We start from the raw sequence: 17,747 nt of genomic DNA on the forward strand, positions 1-17,747 counted from the left end.
ACCTAAGTTTTCCTCTGGATTGCTCATTCTAGTCTCAGAATGCTGTGTTGATTGGTGTGGTCACTACCAAAAAAGAGATTTATCCTATTTATTCCTTTACCTATGTTCACCACGCAGAGGTGCTTCCCTCCAGGTGACTGGAGGGGAGCATCAAGTCAGAGGAAGCAAGACCGTGGAAGCAGCTAGTGCTTGGTGCCTTCTGTTTGCATAGCTCTGCACACTGCATGACAGGAAGATTCAAGTTTCAAGATTCCACACCTGCCAGAGGTGGCCCTTTCCCTTATCACCTCAGTTCTGTTAGTTTTAAAGACCACTCCTCACGTTGTAAGTTCAGAGGCCCAGGCACCCTCCTCTCTGGCGGCCAGCTTTCTTATACCCAGGGACATCTGGGAGCTGGGGTCAGACGCCACACGAGGCTGCGTCTGCTTGCTCAGGATACACTGGACTGGACTGGACTGGACTGGAGGCCAGCATTCCCACTTTATAGACTGGAAAAGAAGGCCCAGAGAGGTCGAGCGGCTGCCGGGGTCCTGAGTCTGGGTACCGTGCTGCCGGGGATCGATGTGCCCGCTTTCTAGTCTGGAGCCCACCGAGCCTGCTCACTAAAGCCTCTGGGGTACGCTCAGGTGCTCCCCAAGAAGCAGGCTGACCCCACCTCGACCACTGCCTTCAGACCTCCCGACACAGGCTTGAGCTGCACACCTGCCACGGTTCTGAGCTGAGGAGGCAGGTGAAGTGGAGACAGCCAGTGCAGACCATGCGGCCTGCGGTGGGACTTAACGTGGAGGGGGACTTACCTGGTCTCCTGGCAGGAGGAGGGTTCGAAGGAGCTGCTATGAGCAGAAGGAGCCTGTGTCCACCAGAGGGCGCAGGTGACCACGCAAGTAGGCTGGACAGCGGAATGGAGATTCTGGGGCTGGATGATCACCCGGAAAATGAGTGCGTGCCGGCGAGGGCCGCTGTGGAGCCTGCGTGTGTGTTTGTGTCTGCTACTGGTCCTTGCCCTGCTGCCCCACATGCTGTGGCTGCCAGGACCCTGAGGGGTCCTGCTGGGTGTGCGCCGGCTCAGCGTCCTGCCGACCAGACGCCTGGTGGAGGTGGCCCTGTGGAACAGCCGGCCTGCCTACGAAGTGCACGCCGTGTCCCCAGGACGGGAGGCCTCAGGGCGTGCCATCACCAGCAGGACGCCCTGCCAGGCTGGCTTGCCTGCTCCTCCCCCACAGCCACGGAAATGCCACGCACTCTCACATCTGCCAGTGCCGGGTGGCCTTAGCGTCTCAGTCTTTGACCGTCTGCTAGGTTATTGTCATCACTGGTCCACTTTTGGTCTCATTTGTTTTAGTGCTGCCCCCCACCCCCCGTCCCTCACCTGCCCCTGAATTTTGTTTGGAAGACTCTAGGCAGCCCGCGGCCATCCCCTGCCTTGTAGCACCTGTCAGGGTGGTGGTCTTGGGGGGAACATGTCCATTTGGCGCCTGTATTGGGTTCCCTGCTAAGCTCTGAGCTCTGGAGAGCAGGTGTGTGTTTGTCCCCGGTGAACACGAGTGGCCGTGTCTGGCTCATAATAAATAGGTGCCAGTGTTTGAGCAGCTTCCTAAGGGGTCACCAAGAGGAGGTGTCTGCATTTTGCCGCTTGGTTGACCTTGCCCTAAGTATTTGCTTTTCAGGGTTCCTCACAAAGATAGTAACCCTAGTGAAAGCCTGCTGTCCACTTGTGCCCACTCCCCACCACGAGGGCCGAGGACCAGGGGCCAGGTGACTGCCAGGATCAGGGACTCTGCCTGAGGCTGCAACAGGGAGATGGCGTGGGGACCTCTCCAAGTCACGCGAGCCTTCTCCAAGTGGTTTCAGGGTTCCAGTAGGGTTGGGACGTGGGTAGTGGCAGCTGAAGCTAGTTGGAGGGGAGGGGACCCCCTTTTCTGAGCAGACATGCATGCGCCTTCCCTTGCCTGCCACACCCCTGCCGTGCAGACATGAGCCTGAGTTAGCAGCCTCAGCCAGGCTCTGGGATGAGAGTCCAACACGTTTGACAGATTTGTGCTTTGTCTTTGGTCTCTGAGCACACCTCCATGGAGACAGTGGTGTGTGTTTGGAAGCCTTGGGCCACGGCTGGGGCTGGGGTCTATCGCCTATGGCCTTCGGGTACAACCCACTGACCCTCAAGGTTGGATCAAGTCCATGGCTTTCTGACTCTTTGGGGATAGGGGACAAAGGGACAGGTGATCCTGAAATGCTGGCTAGGAAGTAGGGCCGGGGCTGGGCTGCACAGGAAGGGGCAGGGGCTGTCAGGATGCATTTCCTCTAAGGCTGGCCAGCCCTGCAGTCGAGCTCCATCCTGGTGGGGCAGGATCCTCCTCTGTGAGTGGGCTTGACTGGGTGGGAAGTGCGCCAGCAGATGAGTAGAACTGACATCTCCAGCGGCTCCTTGGTGAGCCAGAGACCCTGGGCCCCGCCTGGGACCGAGTGATGGGCGTGGGGCCCGCACCTCACCACTCACCTCTCATACACAGAGACAAGTGGGCGTGGGCCTCAGTTGGTAGGTGGGATGCGGAGCCCGGGGCCGCCTGCCTGCATCCGTGCACTTGGCCCCGATGCCTGAAGGAGGTGGAGTGGGCTTCTGTGTGGAAGTTAGAAATGTAAGAGCAAATTAAAAGCCCAAAGGATAGGAGATAAGATTGGGTGTACTTCCCATCAGGTAGAACAGAAAGTCAGGTTTCGACCCCAGGAGCACAAGAGCAAGGGTGTCCGAGCATCTGTGCAGGGAGCGCACAGACTCCACGAAGGAGTTCCAGAAAGAGCAGGAAACAGAAGGAGGGAATTATTAAGCCAAGTCACCATTCTCCCAGAACCACAGGCAGTGGGTTCACATTGAATGGGCTCAGCGCCTCACACAGGGAGTGTCCTCTGTTCCCACAACATTTCAGGATGCCAGGGATAAAGAAAGGATTCTAAAAACTTCCAGAGAGAGGAACAAAGCAAAACAAAAAACAAAGGAATCCAAACACAAATTCTAGCCCAGAAAAGAAAAAAATAGTCTTCAAGGAACTGTCAGAAAAGGATTTCCAACACGGACTTCATATCAGCCGAACCATCAGTCACATGTGAGGTTAGAATAAAAAATCTCTTCTCAAAAAAAAAAAAAAATCTCTTCTCACTCATAAGTTCTACAAGAAAGGATTACTTTCATGCACCTCCTTTCAGGGAGTTTCTGAGGAGACCTGGTGCTGAAGGGGGAGGAGGGCAGCCCTGTGGAGTGCTGGGGAGCAGGCCTGGTCAGAACTGAGGGACAGGGTCACTGGCAGGAAACCCAGGGAAGACCCTGGGGGGCGCTTTACCAAAGCGCTTTCTCAGGGGTCCATCCAGTCACATGTCTTGGTTGGGCCCTGTCCTACTCTGAATTTTCCTAATTAATAATTCCTGGCTTCGGGTTCTAGAAAGCCACATTAACCTAAATCTAGGTGAGTGGTGTCAACATGCTATTGCTCCGTGAGTGCCTGTCCCCTCTTCCTCACCGTACGCATCACCTAGTTTCTGGGAGGGAGGCGGGAACAGTGGAGGCCCCGCTGTCACCGGGAAGTAAGCGGTAATGGAAGTCCCCTGGATGCTTGCTGGTGGCCACCCTGTCTTCTTGGCCGTGGGCCCCACCCTCGGCTCGTCGGTCCCAGGTCGACCTGGGGCAGTGCTGCTGTGTGTGTGTGTGTGTGTGTGTGTGTGTGTGGTCAGCGTTGTGGGGTGGGGGGGACGGCATCCACCCCAACCCAGTTCTCAGGTCAGCAGTGCTGTTGGAGGAGTTTTGACAAAGGTGTGGGTTCGTGTGTTTCTCCCTGCAGATGGATGGCTCCCTCCTCTAGCCCTCCCACAGTCATGCCTGCCTGCCACCTGTCTCAGGCTTTTCCTGGGCCTCGAGGTCACCCACCGTGTGTGTGGCAGCGGTCGGCTCCTCTCCCACTGTGGCCAGAGCTCCTTCCAGCGCTTTTGAGGTCCTCGTGTGGCCGTGTGGCCTGTGCCCTAGGGGTTAGGAGGGGCATCGTCATGGGGTGCCCACTGTGTATTTCACGTTTTGGGAAATGCCAAATATTTAGCTGCACCTAATTTTTAAAAATCTTTGTTAGGATGTATGTAGTAACTTTTTTTTTTTTTTTTCCAATTATAAAACTTGGAGACCTGGGGACAAAGCCTCCCTTTATTAGCATTTGTTTCTTGGTGTTTTCATGTTTGACTTTCTCCAAAATTACAATAGCTTTCTTCCCCTTTCTGATTGTATGGGAAATTCCAATAATTCATAGAATTATAAAGAAAATGAAGGGGCGCCTGGGTGGCTCAGTCAGTTGAGCGTCCGACTTCAGCTCAGGTCATGATCTCGTGGTCCGTGAGTTCAAGCCCCGTGTTGGGCTCTGTGCTGACAGCTCGGAGCCTGGAGCCTATTTCAGATTCTGTGTCTCTTTCTCTCTCTGACCGTCCCCCCCATTCATGCTCTGTCTCTCTCTGTCCCAAAAATAAATAAACTTCAAAAAAAAAAAGAAATCCACATCAAATCTCACCCCCAAGCAGCCGTTCAGGGTGGCCCCTTCCAGCTTCCCAGTGCTGTGGCCCATCCGTGCCAGCGTGCGCTCCAGCAGGGACAGAGACTGCCCCTCTGATGGGGACACACCACGGCTTGTTGACCAGGCCCCTGTGCATACAGGCTTAGACGGTTTCCAATATCTTCATTTCAAGCAATTAAGTCCTTATTCGTAAGTCATTCTGAGTTTGAGTATTTGTGATAAATTCCTAAAAGTAGACTTTCTGGCCCAAAGGGTCTTCACGTTGTGCATTATGGAACATTTTGTGGGGCAGTCTTTGGGCAGGGAGTGTGGGCGAGTCTCCCCAGCACTGGCTGTCCTTGTGCTACATCAGAAGCAGGAAAAAATTGTCTTGTCTTCAGTGGGGTTGCTTCTGAGTTAGGGAAATTGGCCTCCTCTTCTTATGTTTATTGACCATTGACCATTTGTCTTTTTTTTTCCCCTCTCTCTTATGGATGTTTTTTTTTTCTTGCCCTTTATTGCATATTTCTGAGGGGAGGGGGGTCGTGTTTTCCTTACTGATTTGCACATGTTCTGATTTGTACATCAGTAGTTAATTCATTCAGAAGCACAAGCATTTCAGTGCTGCTGCTGCTGTTGCTGGACCGTGTCCTCAACGCCGAGGTGGCAGCAGAAAATGACAGGCCTGGTTCCCGCTCCCGTTTAACTCCTAGACACAGTGGAGTGGGGGGGGGGTGGGGGGTGCTGCAGGGTGCTGTTTTTTGGAGGGCGAGGGTCTCAGGTGACATTTGTGCCAAGACTTGTAGGAGCAAGGGAGGATCTGAGGCTTACTGGGGCTGAGAACACAGCAAGACAAGGTTCTGTCCCTGGGGCCAGGCTGGCCTGCTGGGCGTTGGGCAGGGGCACACATCTCATGGGGCCTCCAAGACCCTTGAGAGCCCATGAGCCTTCACAGCCAATGGGGGCCCTGGGCAGATTTGAGCTAAGAAGTGAGATGAACAGGTCTGGCTTTTAGAAGGAGCCCTCTGAGGACTGTGGCCATGGGGGCCTCGAGCAGTTTCCGTGCCCTGGAGGCACCAGGGTGGGAGGCCAGGTTCCTGTCTGGACCCTCTGTCCCCAGGCCAGAGTGCTGTGCTGAGTGTCTGCTCCCCGCGGCTTCTCTGGGCCTCCCCCCCGAGGAATCTGAAGTATGGGCCTCGGCATGTCAGATTCTGGCTTCTTCACACTGTGCTGAACTCCCATACCTGCTGCCCTCCTCCTCATGTCAGAGAAGAAAACAGCACTTCCAATTAGAGGGGAATGTGCTGTGGGGGAGCAGCGTGTGGGGGAGGGGACCCGGGACCCTTCTGCCAGCACGGCCTCAGCCTTCCCTTAATGCTGCCACCAGGGACCGGCTCCCCAGGGCCCCACAGCCGCGGCACGAAGTGGACGGTGCCCAGCCACAGGCCTGCTGCTGGCAGAGCTCTCATGTGGATGGAGTTCTGGGGGTTTCTGACCCTCATGCCCTTTTTAACAGGGTAACTCGGGTGCTCCTGGCTTTGGTGCACGGAGCTGCTGGGCCAGCGTGGTGCTTCCTGGCACCCCACACCCTCCCCAGACCTGCGATGCTCCTGGGCTGTATTGCGCGGGGCTGCGAGGGACAGCCTGGTCCCGTGGCTGAGCGGACTAACAGGGGCAACCGGGGAGGTGCTATGGGGGACAGGTTGTCTCCACCCCCCTTGGGCTCCCTGATCTATGCCTCTCTCAGGAGTACAGCCTTCTCTGGAAGCTTCCCTCCACCCTTCCATGACATAGAGACATTCATCTATTTCCCTTTGGCATTTTTCTAATGAAAGGCTGTTTCTTGCTTCGAGTTCAGTGTTTTGGGGGGAAAAAGAAAGCTCGCCAGTGTTTGTGCTGAAGTATCTGCCCGTGGTGGGGTCATACAGGAAGTAAGGGCACTGGGAGGGGCTGGGCACAGGCGGCGTCTCACTGGGCTGTGCTCCCCTCCTTCCTGGTCTGAGTCTGGGCTAAATTTTGCAGCCTAGGCTTTTATACCAGCGGGGAGGGCGGGGCAGCTTGGCGGGACCCACATCGCCCTATTAGGCGTTGTGGGCTCCTTGCCTGCTGGGCTTCTGAAGCCTGGCGGGGCTGGGGGGGGGGGTGAAGAGAGGCGGTCACCCGTCCCCTGCCTTGAGCAGACTGGCCTTCCTGACCACGACCTCGCCCGGAGGAGTTAGCGCCGGTGCACCCGCCCCTTGTTTGTAACTGCCACGGCTGGCACTCACCTGGGCCCCGAGATGGGCAAGGGAGGGCTGGGGCACATGGGCTTTGCTGCACTAAACAAAGGGGTGCTGTGGAGTCAGTGAGTCTCAGCCAGCCTGCCACAAGCAGGCCACCTTGCTTCTGCCCAGGCCAGTGGGCGCTTGTCTTGGCCGATGCCAGCGTGGGGGTCAGGAGGGAAGACTGGCCAGAGGGGGCTGCCGTGTGGCCTGGACGCCCCTGCCCTCTGTGGTCAGCGGTGGCCGGGGGCCAGGCGGGATGACTAGGCAGGCTTCAACAGCCACTTCCATTGTTTGGAGTTTGGCTTGACTTGAAGTTGGAACGGAACGATTTTGGTGGCGTGGTGGTGCATTTCTCTGCTTTCTGCATGTGTGCTAATATCCTGGCGCCCGGCCCTGTGTGGCATACAGCCTGCCTCCTCTCCCATTGAGGCGGCTCTTTCGGCCTGACCTCAGACCTGCTCCCTGGGACCCATGGCTTCTCTGGTGCTAAGGCTCCAGGAAGGCACTTGACCGCCTGCCTCATCCCTGCAGGCCTTCCTCGCCCGCCACCTAGGGGTTCTCCCCTGACCGCCTGGTTCACAGAGGTGCTGGGCAAGTGTCACGGACCCGGGCCCAGCCCTAGCTCTCCTCCAACCCCCGTGTCTACATTCTTGCCTTGTCATAGCAGACTTGGCCCCCACTCGGATGCTAGTACCAGGGTGAGCCTCGGAAGGGGGCCGGGCTGTCACTGCTCCTGCTTTCCCTGGGCCAGGGTGCAAAGGAAACGGTATGGTGTGTTTGGCGTGACGTGCTGGTGCAGTGGTGGGCTTGGGGCTCTCTTTCTCTCTCTCTGGTTCCTGCCTCTGCTGCCAGGGCGGAGAGAGAAGCAGAGATGCTCGCCCTGGGAAGTTGGAGCCGACTTGCCTCCTGAGTCAGCTGCATGGCTGCTTGTGACCAGGCTGCCCGGGGCCTGCTTTCTGCTCAGGACAGCTGAGCTCTGGACCAGCATGGAAACAAGCTGCTTTCCTTTCTAGAGGTGCCCGTCCCCTCTTGGCGGGTGGGGTGTTTAAGAACAAAGGCTCTGGAGCAGACTTCCAGTATCGTATCTGGGCTTCTCTCCCTGTCTGCCTCGGTGTCGACCTCTGTAGAATGATGTCCAGACACCTGGAGGGCAATCGCAGTGTTCTGAGGGGTCTGCCAGCACTGGGCTTGCACGCAGGTGTCACCCCTGGTGGCACAGGCAAGGGGAATGGGGTGGGGGCGCCGAGCCCCAGAACTCAGAGGTTCTAGTGACTTGTTCTTTTGTGTCCTTCCCCTCTTGTGTGTACAAGGCTGTTGGCCCCGCAAGGTCTCAGGGAAGCATATGAAGGCTCCTTCCACCCAGTTCAGGGTGCACCAACTTTGGGCCTCTTGGGCTGGTGCGTGCAGAGCCACGTCACAGGTCCTGGCCGCTTGTGTGCAGGGGCACCTGCGCACTGGACGGGATTGTGCCTCTCTCCTCTGTGCCCTAGACAGAGTGGAGTGGGGACCTCTGGCCATAGGGGACTGTGTCAGCCCCACTCCAGTGGCTGTCACCACAGAAAACCTGCACCGAAGTCAGCTGCCACCTCCCCGCCCAAACCTCACCTCCTCTCTCGTCTCTGTCCTCTGACTCCTGCTGCTGCTGAGGGTTCCCTGCGTGCTCTCTGCTCGGCTCCAGCCTGGTTTTAGTTGTGGGATGACTCTAGCATTCTCTCTCTCTCTCTGACCCCATGTGGGTGGTGACCGCTGCGGCATTGGCTGTCCCAAATAACAGAAGTGGCATCCCTCAGGTCCCTCCCAGGATGTTTCCACTAATGTGGCAACCTCACTGCAATGGAAGGTTTCTTTACATTCCAGGGGACAGGCCTGGTGCATTGGCTCTAGCTGGCCACGCGTGCTCTTTTGGGGTGCTGGGCCCCTGGATGTGGCCTGGAAGGGGGTGGGGGTCGCTGGGGGATGGGGCTGAGGAGCCATAGGGGACGGAGCAGATGCTGTGGGCTGGTGGCTTCTCCCCATATGTCCCGGGTAGCTGGGTGGGTGGGACCTTCCCTTCCTTCCTTTCATCTTTGACAGCGTGGGCGATGCCACTCGTCCTGTGTGGTCGTCTTGCAGAAAGGGACGGAGAAGGCTGGTGAACATGCTGTAGCCACCGCCCGGTGTACAGACAAGGTGTCCCAAACACGTGTCATCTTTGTGTTTCTGCATCTTAAGTAAACAGTTCATCACGACATCCCGTATGGGGAGAGCACGGATGCACGGGCTTCCGTGCGTGAGACCGTTTGCTTAACCTCCCGCCGTGGTTGGGCATTCGGGCTGCTTCCGAGGGTTGGCGGTTGTGAGCAGTGCTGCCGTGCACCGCCCCGGCCCCGTCTTGGTCTCTCCTGCAGACGCGGTACACTCTGGGTCGCACGGGAGGTGCACGTGTGACCTCAGAGGACGGCTTTCTCGTGAAGCGCCAGCCCCTTCCTTTTCCGCCAGCAGCTCTCGGTTTCTCCGTGTCCTCTTCAGCCCTTGTTGTCACCATGGACCCCACCAGCCTGGGGGGGTGGGGTGCTGACTTGTGGTTTCCCTGCCGACTGACGCTGAGCGGCTGCTCACAGCTTCGTAGCCCTCCTTTCCTCCTTTGGGGACATGTCTTTTCAAAGCTCTTGCCCACTTTTTATTGTCTTATTATTGTTGAGTTTTGAGAGTGCTTCATCTGTTGTGGATGGAAGCCCTGTGTCACTAAGTGACTTGCAAATATCTCTTCCAGTCTGTGGCTTGTCTTTTCTGAGACGCACCCCTCTTTCCTTTTGATGATGTGCCGCTCATCCGTCGTCGTGTTCTACGGGCCATGCCCTCGGCAGATGGCGTGTTTATGTACCACACTGAGGTCTTGCTCGTGCTGTTTCCTGGAAGAATTTCCAGTCCGGTGCAGGCCCCTTTCTGTGTATCATGCGAGCTCCTGGGGGGCCAGGGTCAGGCGGGCAGGGTGCCAGGTTGGGCGTGAGCACCTGTCTCTGTGTGCTTTCCTGGGGCCAGCAGGTGTGCAAGCCGCAAAGCTGGGAAGCGAGGAGAGAGGAGTTCTGACACCAGCTGTGCGCCCACATCCCTGGAAACTCGGAATGTCCGGCTCTCGCTGGCCGTGCCTTTGGGCTTTATGGATCTGTGGTCCGAAAGTGTTCTTTGCACCCTCTTGGGACCTGGATAATCACTGGTGGAAACACTTTAGCTGTTGCGTGGCGGTGCTGCCTTCCAGCCAGGAGCCTGTTCACCAGGTCCCTTGTCTTTGCCCGGACATTGGAGCTCATCCAGCGTCCTGAAAATTTGATTGCTTCTTGTGCCAGTTTGACAGAAGTGCCAGGAAAGCAGACGAGGGTTGGATGAAGTTAGCGCCGTAGTGACCCTTCACCTCAGCTGGAAGGCTGTCAGGAGCATGTCCTAGCGCCAGTGGCATGTCATTGAACTCTGAAAGTTGCGTTAAGAGCTCCCCGGGAAGGTGCCGAGGTGAGGGCACAGTCGATGAAACGGTTCGTGTGAGAAGTCAGCAAGTGCGCGGGCCCTCAGCGCGTTCTGAGGGAGGGACACGGCCGTTAACAGGTCTGGCGATGCCCTGCACGCCTGATGCTAATCCCTGGCGTGGCAACGGGGGACATAACAAGCCGTGTGCCGGGCGCTGTGCGCTAGCAGAGAGTGAGGGAACGGGGGGGGGGGGTCGACCATGGATGGGGGGGCATCTCTGGGAACTGGTGAGGGAGCGGCACGTGAACAGTTGGGAGAGAGAATTGAGGGAGAGCAGGAGCACAGCAGCCCCCAGGCGGGCCTGAGCTCCCGTACTCGGCGTGGTCAGGGGCCAGCACGGCCCAGCAGCGTCGGGGGTCACGGGCTGGGGTGGGTGGGGGGAGAGCCTCAGGAAGAAAGGAGCACGGTTGCCTGGAGGTCATGTGCGTGCACACACATGTACTCATATACGTGTACACACACAACTCATACGTGCATACATACAGCTCACACACACGCAACCCACGTCCACATAAACACACAAATACACATACACACCCCACATATAATCACACACACACACATACACATGGTCGCAAACACACACACCCATGCACACAATACGCAGATAGATACACACTCTCTGCTTTGCAGTGTGTGGCTCCTGGAAGAGTCCGTGTGCGGCCTGGCCAGTCCAGACGCTTGTCTTATGTAGAGAAAAGCAATAGATGAGGGTGGATCAGCTGCTGGAAAGCTTTCTTTGCCCGCTCGATTGGAAGTTTGCACGTGGCACGCGGAATCCGCCGTGTGTGATGTAACGGAAGGGTTTGTGCGGATCTTCTTTATTGCTGGTTTTCCTGGGTGTAAAATGGATATGGAAGTATCTGGTCGCCTCGCTGGGCTAGGAGGACGTGTTGAGGTCATGCCCATGGGGCACTGCCCGTAGGGCTTTGGCATGCAGATGCTCCTTCTGGGAGCCGGCATCGCGCCAGCTGTCATAGATTAAAAAGTACTGATTCTGTCTCCTGCCTGCCAGGCCTCTGTGGGTGTTTGGGGCTCTCCAGCTTCTCTTCAGTGCTCTAAAGGTTCTGTGTTTTCTTCTGAAAGAGGGTGCCAGTGTGCCCTGAACAGACCATCGTGTCATGCCTTCTTTACCAATAAGGCAGGCAGGGTCACAGGTCTGGAGCACCAGAAGAGGATGTCAGAGAGGACGTGAGAGGGGCTGCTCTCGGGGGCCAATTCTTCTCAGAACTCTGCTCCCTCCTTCCAGCAGGCCTAGGCCAGTTGGTGCTCCAGGAGACGCTGGGGATGAGCCCCCACTGTTTACCTTCTCACAAGCCCCTTTCTGTGTCCTGGTCTATATGCCTCCAGCCCTTGACGTTGGGATCTGCCTGCTCAGAGGCTCTTGGGGGGCATAGAACCAAGGTCCAAGGCAGAAACGTTTTCTGAAATACCCAGCCCCTGTCTCTGCCTGGGAGGCGCCTCCTTTCCTGCAAGGTTCTTAGATAACCAGGAAGGAGGCAGAACCTCCTGTCCAAAAGGTCTGGTAAGCAGGTGCTTCCTTCTTGTGGAGCTGAAGTCGGCAGCAGCTATTCTGGGTTCTTCCAGAAAATGCTCCCTCCAGGCACGAGGCTTATGAGGAACGGCTCCTCCATGCTGGCCAGGTCCTCACCGGCCAGGCCCGTCAGACGCTGCCTCCTCCCCCTGGGTGCAGAGAGCGGCGGGACGGTGGGGAGGCGGCTCTGGTGTGCTCCGTGCCCCACAGGCTGGCTGGGAGTTCGAGCCAGCCGTGCGATCATCTGTGTATGAGGAGGTACGAGGGGCACCTGTGGTCTGGAGACAGGTCCTGCACTGTGGTGTGAGGCTCGCCCGCCTTTGGGCCGTGTCCAGGCCCTGCTGGCTGCAAGCACCCTCATGCTTGGGGACCTTGCCCAGCTGGCCGGCGTCCGGGGGAGCTTTGGGACGGGGCTCCTGTCAGGGTCGTTGGGCCGAGGCGAGGGTTTGATGCCTCTGCTCAGTGATGAGCAGATGTCACCTGCGGTGGCGGTGCCAGCACAGGTGCTCATCCAGGACATCTGGGCGACTCTGTGGCAGCCGGGTGCAGCCCTGTTAGCCTCTGCCTCTCTCGTCCTGGCGCCATGACCCCGGCCCAGTCGTGCCACTCCAGCCCAGACTGGCCCTCCCGCCTTCTCCACACAAGTTAGGCCTTCTGATCACCACTCTCCCACTCACATCCTTCAGGGGTTCCCACACGCCTCAGGCACAGTCCAGATCTCAGCCCCGCTGCCCTGTGTCTTTAGCCACCCTGCACGGCTCTCCTGGTGGCTGGAGCTCTCCTTCCCAGGGGTCTGCGTGTGCCGTTCCCTGCACAGACCCTTCTTTTCCTCATCCCTCGGGCCTCACTCGTCTGGACCCTCCCTCACAGCCTGTCGGGGTCGGACGCTCGTGTGTGCTCAGGGCTGGCTGAGCTCGCTCCCTGTCCCACCCAGAGTGTCGAGTGAAGGGCAGGGATGTGCAGAGCCTGTGAGTGTGGGCAGAGCGCCTCTCTCTTTCACAACACACACACGCCACCTGTAAGCCACGCACGCTCCTTGCGCAGGCTCCCTGCAGAGGCGATCCCGTTCTCCGGAGCAACACTCTGCCTGAGGCTGCATAGCGGGTGTGGGGGAGTCGGGGGGACCCCAGCAAGCCCAAGGCCACCATGCCGTCACGCTCTGCTCGGCACTCAGGGCACCCTCGGCCTGGCCACGTGTCCGCTGCCCGTGATAGGTGTTGGCTTCTGGAGAGAGTGCCAGGAGGGCAGGATTACCGGTGTTCACTTTTCAAAGTCAGATGCGCCCAGGAGCCAGCGGGTCAGTTGGGGGTGAAGGGTGAAGCCATCTTCCCCACATTGGCAAGGAGCGCACATGCTTTCCTGTCCAGGTCACTCTGCAGTTGAAGGGATCCACGGAGCCCCCGGTGGCCGCCGCTTACCCCTGGACTCTCCCAGGGCTGGATGTCAGACCTTCTCCCTGTGGCAGTCCAGTGGAGGACCGGTGTCCGTGGTGGCCTGCGGGGCCTCAGCTTGGTGGCAGGCAGAACGTGTGTGCACGTGTCTGTGTGCCAGGGGGGCGGGGATTGGGGTTTTCCGCGGCCAGACGGCAGAGCCCTGAGGGCGTGCGGGGCTTCTCCAGAACGACCGCACCAGAAAGACATTTTTCCGTCCTCTCTTCCTCGTTTAACTCCTGGCTGGCCTACGCACCTGTCAACGCTCTTTTTGTGCCCTCAGTTTGCCAGGTGCGCTCCAAGTACAGAGTGTACCGCCGAGGAAGTGGCACACAGCCTGGCCCCCTGAGCTGGCGGTTCCCGGGGGTGGGGGTGGGGTAGAGTCACAACGCAGTTCTGTGCAGCCCGGCCGGATGGGTGCTCCGTCCACAGCTGTGTGTTGTCGGGGGAGTGGCACCCGCCCAGCACCCTCACTCCCTCCTGGCGTCTGCCATGCTAGTAGACAGAGTCACTGTTCTGTCCCGGCCCTGGGCCTCCCACGGAGGAGAGAGCGGTAAGCGTGCGCAGGTGCCTGGCTGGGGTCCGACTGCTGTGGCGGGAGACACTGGGATGACGTTGGCTCAGTGTGGTGGGTACTTGGGGTGCCAGGGCCCTGTCGCTCCAGTCCTGTAAGGCACTGGGGTCAGAAGCAACATGCAGGAGGTGGGAGAGGAGGAGGCAGGCTCCTGGCAGAGCACCTGGAGGAGGCGGGAGCAGCTGTGTGCCGGCTGGATGCAGGGGTGGGGGGGCCGGGTCCGCGTCACGGTGCTTGACCCACAGCAGGAGACGCGGGCACTTACACTGCCCGGCCCTGGGCCTGCTGCTGCCTTCAGCTGGAGTCCGCTTACTTTAGATGGACAGTGCATTTTTCTCCTGAGAAACCCGGCCCCGGGCAGGCGCCGTGGCCCGCGGACGCCCTTCTGCCGCAGCAGCCCTTCCCTGGGGCGACACGGTTGCTTCGGGACGTGCCGGTGAGCGAGCACGCAGGCAGCATCCCGGGACAGGGGAACGGACTGAGGGCGGGCACAGGCGGGAGGAGGGAGACTTGTCAACCACCACGGTCCCGCAGTGAGAGGGACGGGGGGCTTCGGCCAGGGTGGACCCGCCGACCGTAGATAGAGCCTCGAGGACACGCTGGTGGACGGGTGTGGGTAGGGGCTGGGAGGATGCCAGAGGGGCCGTGCCGGAAGGGGGAACTTAAGGCGACCTCAGGACGGGTGGAGCAAGGACGCGTGACGGGAGCCGTTCTCGACACACGCCGCGCCTGTTGAGAGGGTCCAGCCCTGTGGGTGTTAGCGTGCGCGTGCGCGAGCCTCGGAGCCCTCTCCCCAGTCGGGGAAGTGAGCCCACCCGTCACCTCCAAAAGGTACCACGTGACTTCTTTCCCACTCCCTTCCAGGTGACCGCTGGCACGCCTCTGTCGTCACGGGTTAGTGAAATTGTCCGGCCATTTACGGGAGGGAGTCTGACAGCAGAGTGTGAGGCCCCCGCACGCTGCGTGCGTCCGGTGTCTTCCGTCTGCAGTCGGGCAGGGCCCCGTGGTGCCGACCGGCCCCAGCTTAGTGGTCCGCTTTCCTGCTGGCGGCCACGGGGGCTGTTTTCACATGTCGGCCGACACGGATGAAGCCGCTCTGGACGCACGTGCAGGTCTTCGTACAGACACGCGCGTTCCCTTCGGTGGGTCGCCTGGGTCGTACGACACACGTGCGTTCAACATCTTCAGAAACCGTCAGACCGTGTTCTGCAGCCACCACGCCACTTGTCTTTGTGCCAGCCGCGCGTGACAGCCCCAGAGCGTGCCCGTCACCGGCACTGGGTGCCGGCAGTGTCGGTCAGAGAGCCCTTGTGAGGGAGGGAGGCGGGGTCTCGCGGTTGCGGTCCGCGCTTCCTCATGACCTCATGACCTCATGACCTCCAGGTCTTCTCAGTGCCGACTGTTCAGACCTTTTGCCCGTTTTCTACGGAGTCTGTGTTCGTGTTGAGTCATAGCGGGCGATTAAGCATTCTGGATGCAAGCCCTTAGTCAGACACGTGTTTTAAGAGGGGTCCGTAAGCAGCTGCCTGGGGGGTGGGGGGGGGTTGCGTGGGCTCACAGGAGGCCCGCTGCTCGGGTCATCGTCTGTTTCCCATGTTTCATTTCGGATAGCCTCCGTGGTCGCAGCTTCAAGTTCATGCATCTTTGCTTCTTTGCTCTGGCCGTGTTCGGTTGGCCGTTAATCCTACCCAGAGTACTTGTCATCGCCCGTGTTATCCTTTCTGTGTCCAGAAATTCAATTGGGATCTTAAAAGAAACCTTCCCTGTCTCTCCGTGACGTGCTCAGTGTTTCCTCCAGCTTCTGCAGCAGGCGGGACTCCGTTGTGACAACCTTCTAACGTTTTCTCATTCTGTCATCTGGCCATTTCGGGGTCCTTTTCCATCAGTTATTTGACTCTTAACAATGACTTGCATTTTCCTCCTTCCTCGAAGGCTTCCAACTAGACACAAGACGACATGTGCCTTTTTTGGTGCTGGATGTCTTTGTATGTTTCTAGCTATTCTTGAGCTGTGTTTCTTGGACTCTGTTGGGAAGTGATTGAACCTTTTTAGTTCTTGTGTATGTTCTTTGTTTGCTGGGATTCTGGCAGGGTCTCACGTGGAGCTGGTTCTCCTCCCGCTGATGCTGAAGTCCTCGAGTATCGCATCTGATGCCATGAGTCGTTTCTCCACTCTGGCCAGGGTGCCCCTTTTCCCTGCATGAGCCCCAAGGATGGTCCCTGTAACCTTCCCAGGTGGCTCGCCCCACCCTCGGTAGTTAGTTCCCTCGCACCACCCATCCCGGCCGGTGGGGCCCTCGGCAGATCTGTGCAGTGCTGTCCTTGTGGGTCCCCTGCCCCCAGCCCCCCGGCGGAGACTCCTCAACCCAGGGTCTGCTGGGCCCCTCCCTGCATGCAGACTTACCTTGTCTGCTCCCATCCCGGGGTCACTGTGCCGTGTTGTCTGGTGTCCAGGATCTTGAAAGCTGTCACATATTTTATCCAGTGTCCTGTTGTTTGAAGCAGCAGGTAAAATCCGGTCCCCGTTACCCCACCTTGACCAGAGTGGACGCCCCAACTGGAAGTTTTGTTTTGAGGACGTTCCGGGTTAGAGGTCGTGCTCAGACCGGCCGCCGATGGTTGCTCTGTAACGCCGTCTCCCTCCTTACGTGCCTGTGAAGTTCAGTCTGCGCACACGTAGCAAAACTGAGTGAGGTTTGAAATCACTTTTATCTCCCCAGACTTGCTTTCTTCAGCGTATGAAAGCGACGGGCCGTTTGATGGCAGAGAAAGGCAGCCCTTGGCCTTACGTTTTCGTCTGCTCCTTCCGTGGCAAGCCCGGTGCAGTGTGTTTAGGGGTGCATGCCAGCTGCTCCTGACTGGTCCTGCTGAGTTTGCAGCCACATCCCGGCCAGCCACCCCGTGACCACTGGGCCAGGCAGGGCAGCCGGGGTCCCACCCTGCCCCCCGGCACAGGATCACCCACAGAGCCCCTGAGCAAGTCGGGAACGGTGGGTTTCCAGAAGCTCCTGGCTGCACACGAGAAGAGCAAGACTTGAGCTGCCACCCATGCAGGTTAGAGGGGCAGCTTGGGAGGAGTGCACATCCCCACCCAGGCCGAGCGGAGGTGGGCCTGGGTGTGAGGAAATGCGCCGTGGTCTCGGCGGCAGAGCGCCGGCTCCCTCCTTGCCTGGCGGTTCCGGAGGAGGCACACCAGTCACCACTAGCTGCGCTAACTCAGACTTTGCTTTCCAAGTACGCACGGGCCCCGCACAGTTCTCACTTCCGTTTGTTGTGAAAGCTGATGGTGCCCCTGGCTGAGTGTGGACCATGCCCGAAGAGCCCGGTGAACGCCCTCACCCCTGCCACGCGCCTGTGTGCCCCCGGTCCGCCCTGCTCCCCACCTGACGAAGTGGGCTGCTGCCGTTGGTTTTTCCGGGGACGTCGCCGTGGACCTGACTTCTCAGAGTGCCAGTTTACACGCACGTGGGCCATGCATAACGTCAGTGTGTGTCGTGTTATAACGCCCTGCTGCCCGGGGCTTGACCAGGCATGACCACGCCTGGGCCATGCTGGCCGTTCCGAGGGAGCCTCAGCGCACTGAAAGAGGGGAGCTGCCACCAGGTGTTCACGGGGAGGCCCGTCTCTTGGCTGGGGGCCAGATTCATGGCCGGATTTTATAGGAGTGTGTTGTTAAGGGTGAGGTTTCAGCAGGCACGTGAGTCTGAAGCTCCGTTTCTCAACTTACATCCAGTGTGACCCTAATCTTGCCATTCTCTTTTCTTCACCCCATTGCCCAAGCTGTTCTGAAACAAATTCTGGACGTCGTGACATTTGATCTGTAAATGTCTTCGTGTGCGCACGAAGGGTAGGGCCGCTTTTCCTTGCACAGAGGACATTTCGTTACCATGTCAGAGCAGCAATCCGTAGTAACGTCAAACAT

At 58.5% G+C, this 17,747-nt stretch overlaps 1 protein-coding gene across 4 annotated transcripts in view; it reads left to right on the top strand.

Moving 5' to 3' along the window:
* MOB2 (MOB kinase activator 2) overlaps positions 1–17,747 on the top strand; it is a 74,758-nt gene that overhangs the window by 30,710 nt on the left and 26,301 nt on the right. Inside the window, exon 2 of one of the 4 annotated variants that reach the window (XM_030331367.1) lies at positions 16,546–16,879. The exons of the other annotated variants lie outside the window; for them this stretch is intronic. The gene's annotated coding sequence lies outside the window, so the exon portion shown is untranslated. The remainder of the gene's footprint in view (positions 1–16,545; positions 16,880–17,747) is intronic. 4 annotated transcript variants of the gene reach the window in all.

Source organism: Lynx canadensis, chromosome D1 (assembly GCF_007474595.2).
Source record: "Lynx canadensis isolate LIC74 chromosome D1, mLynCan4.pri.v2, whole genome shotgun sequence".
Lineage (NCBI taxonomy): Eukaryota > Metazoa > Chordata > Mammalia > Carnivora > Felidae > Lynx > Lynx canadensis.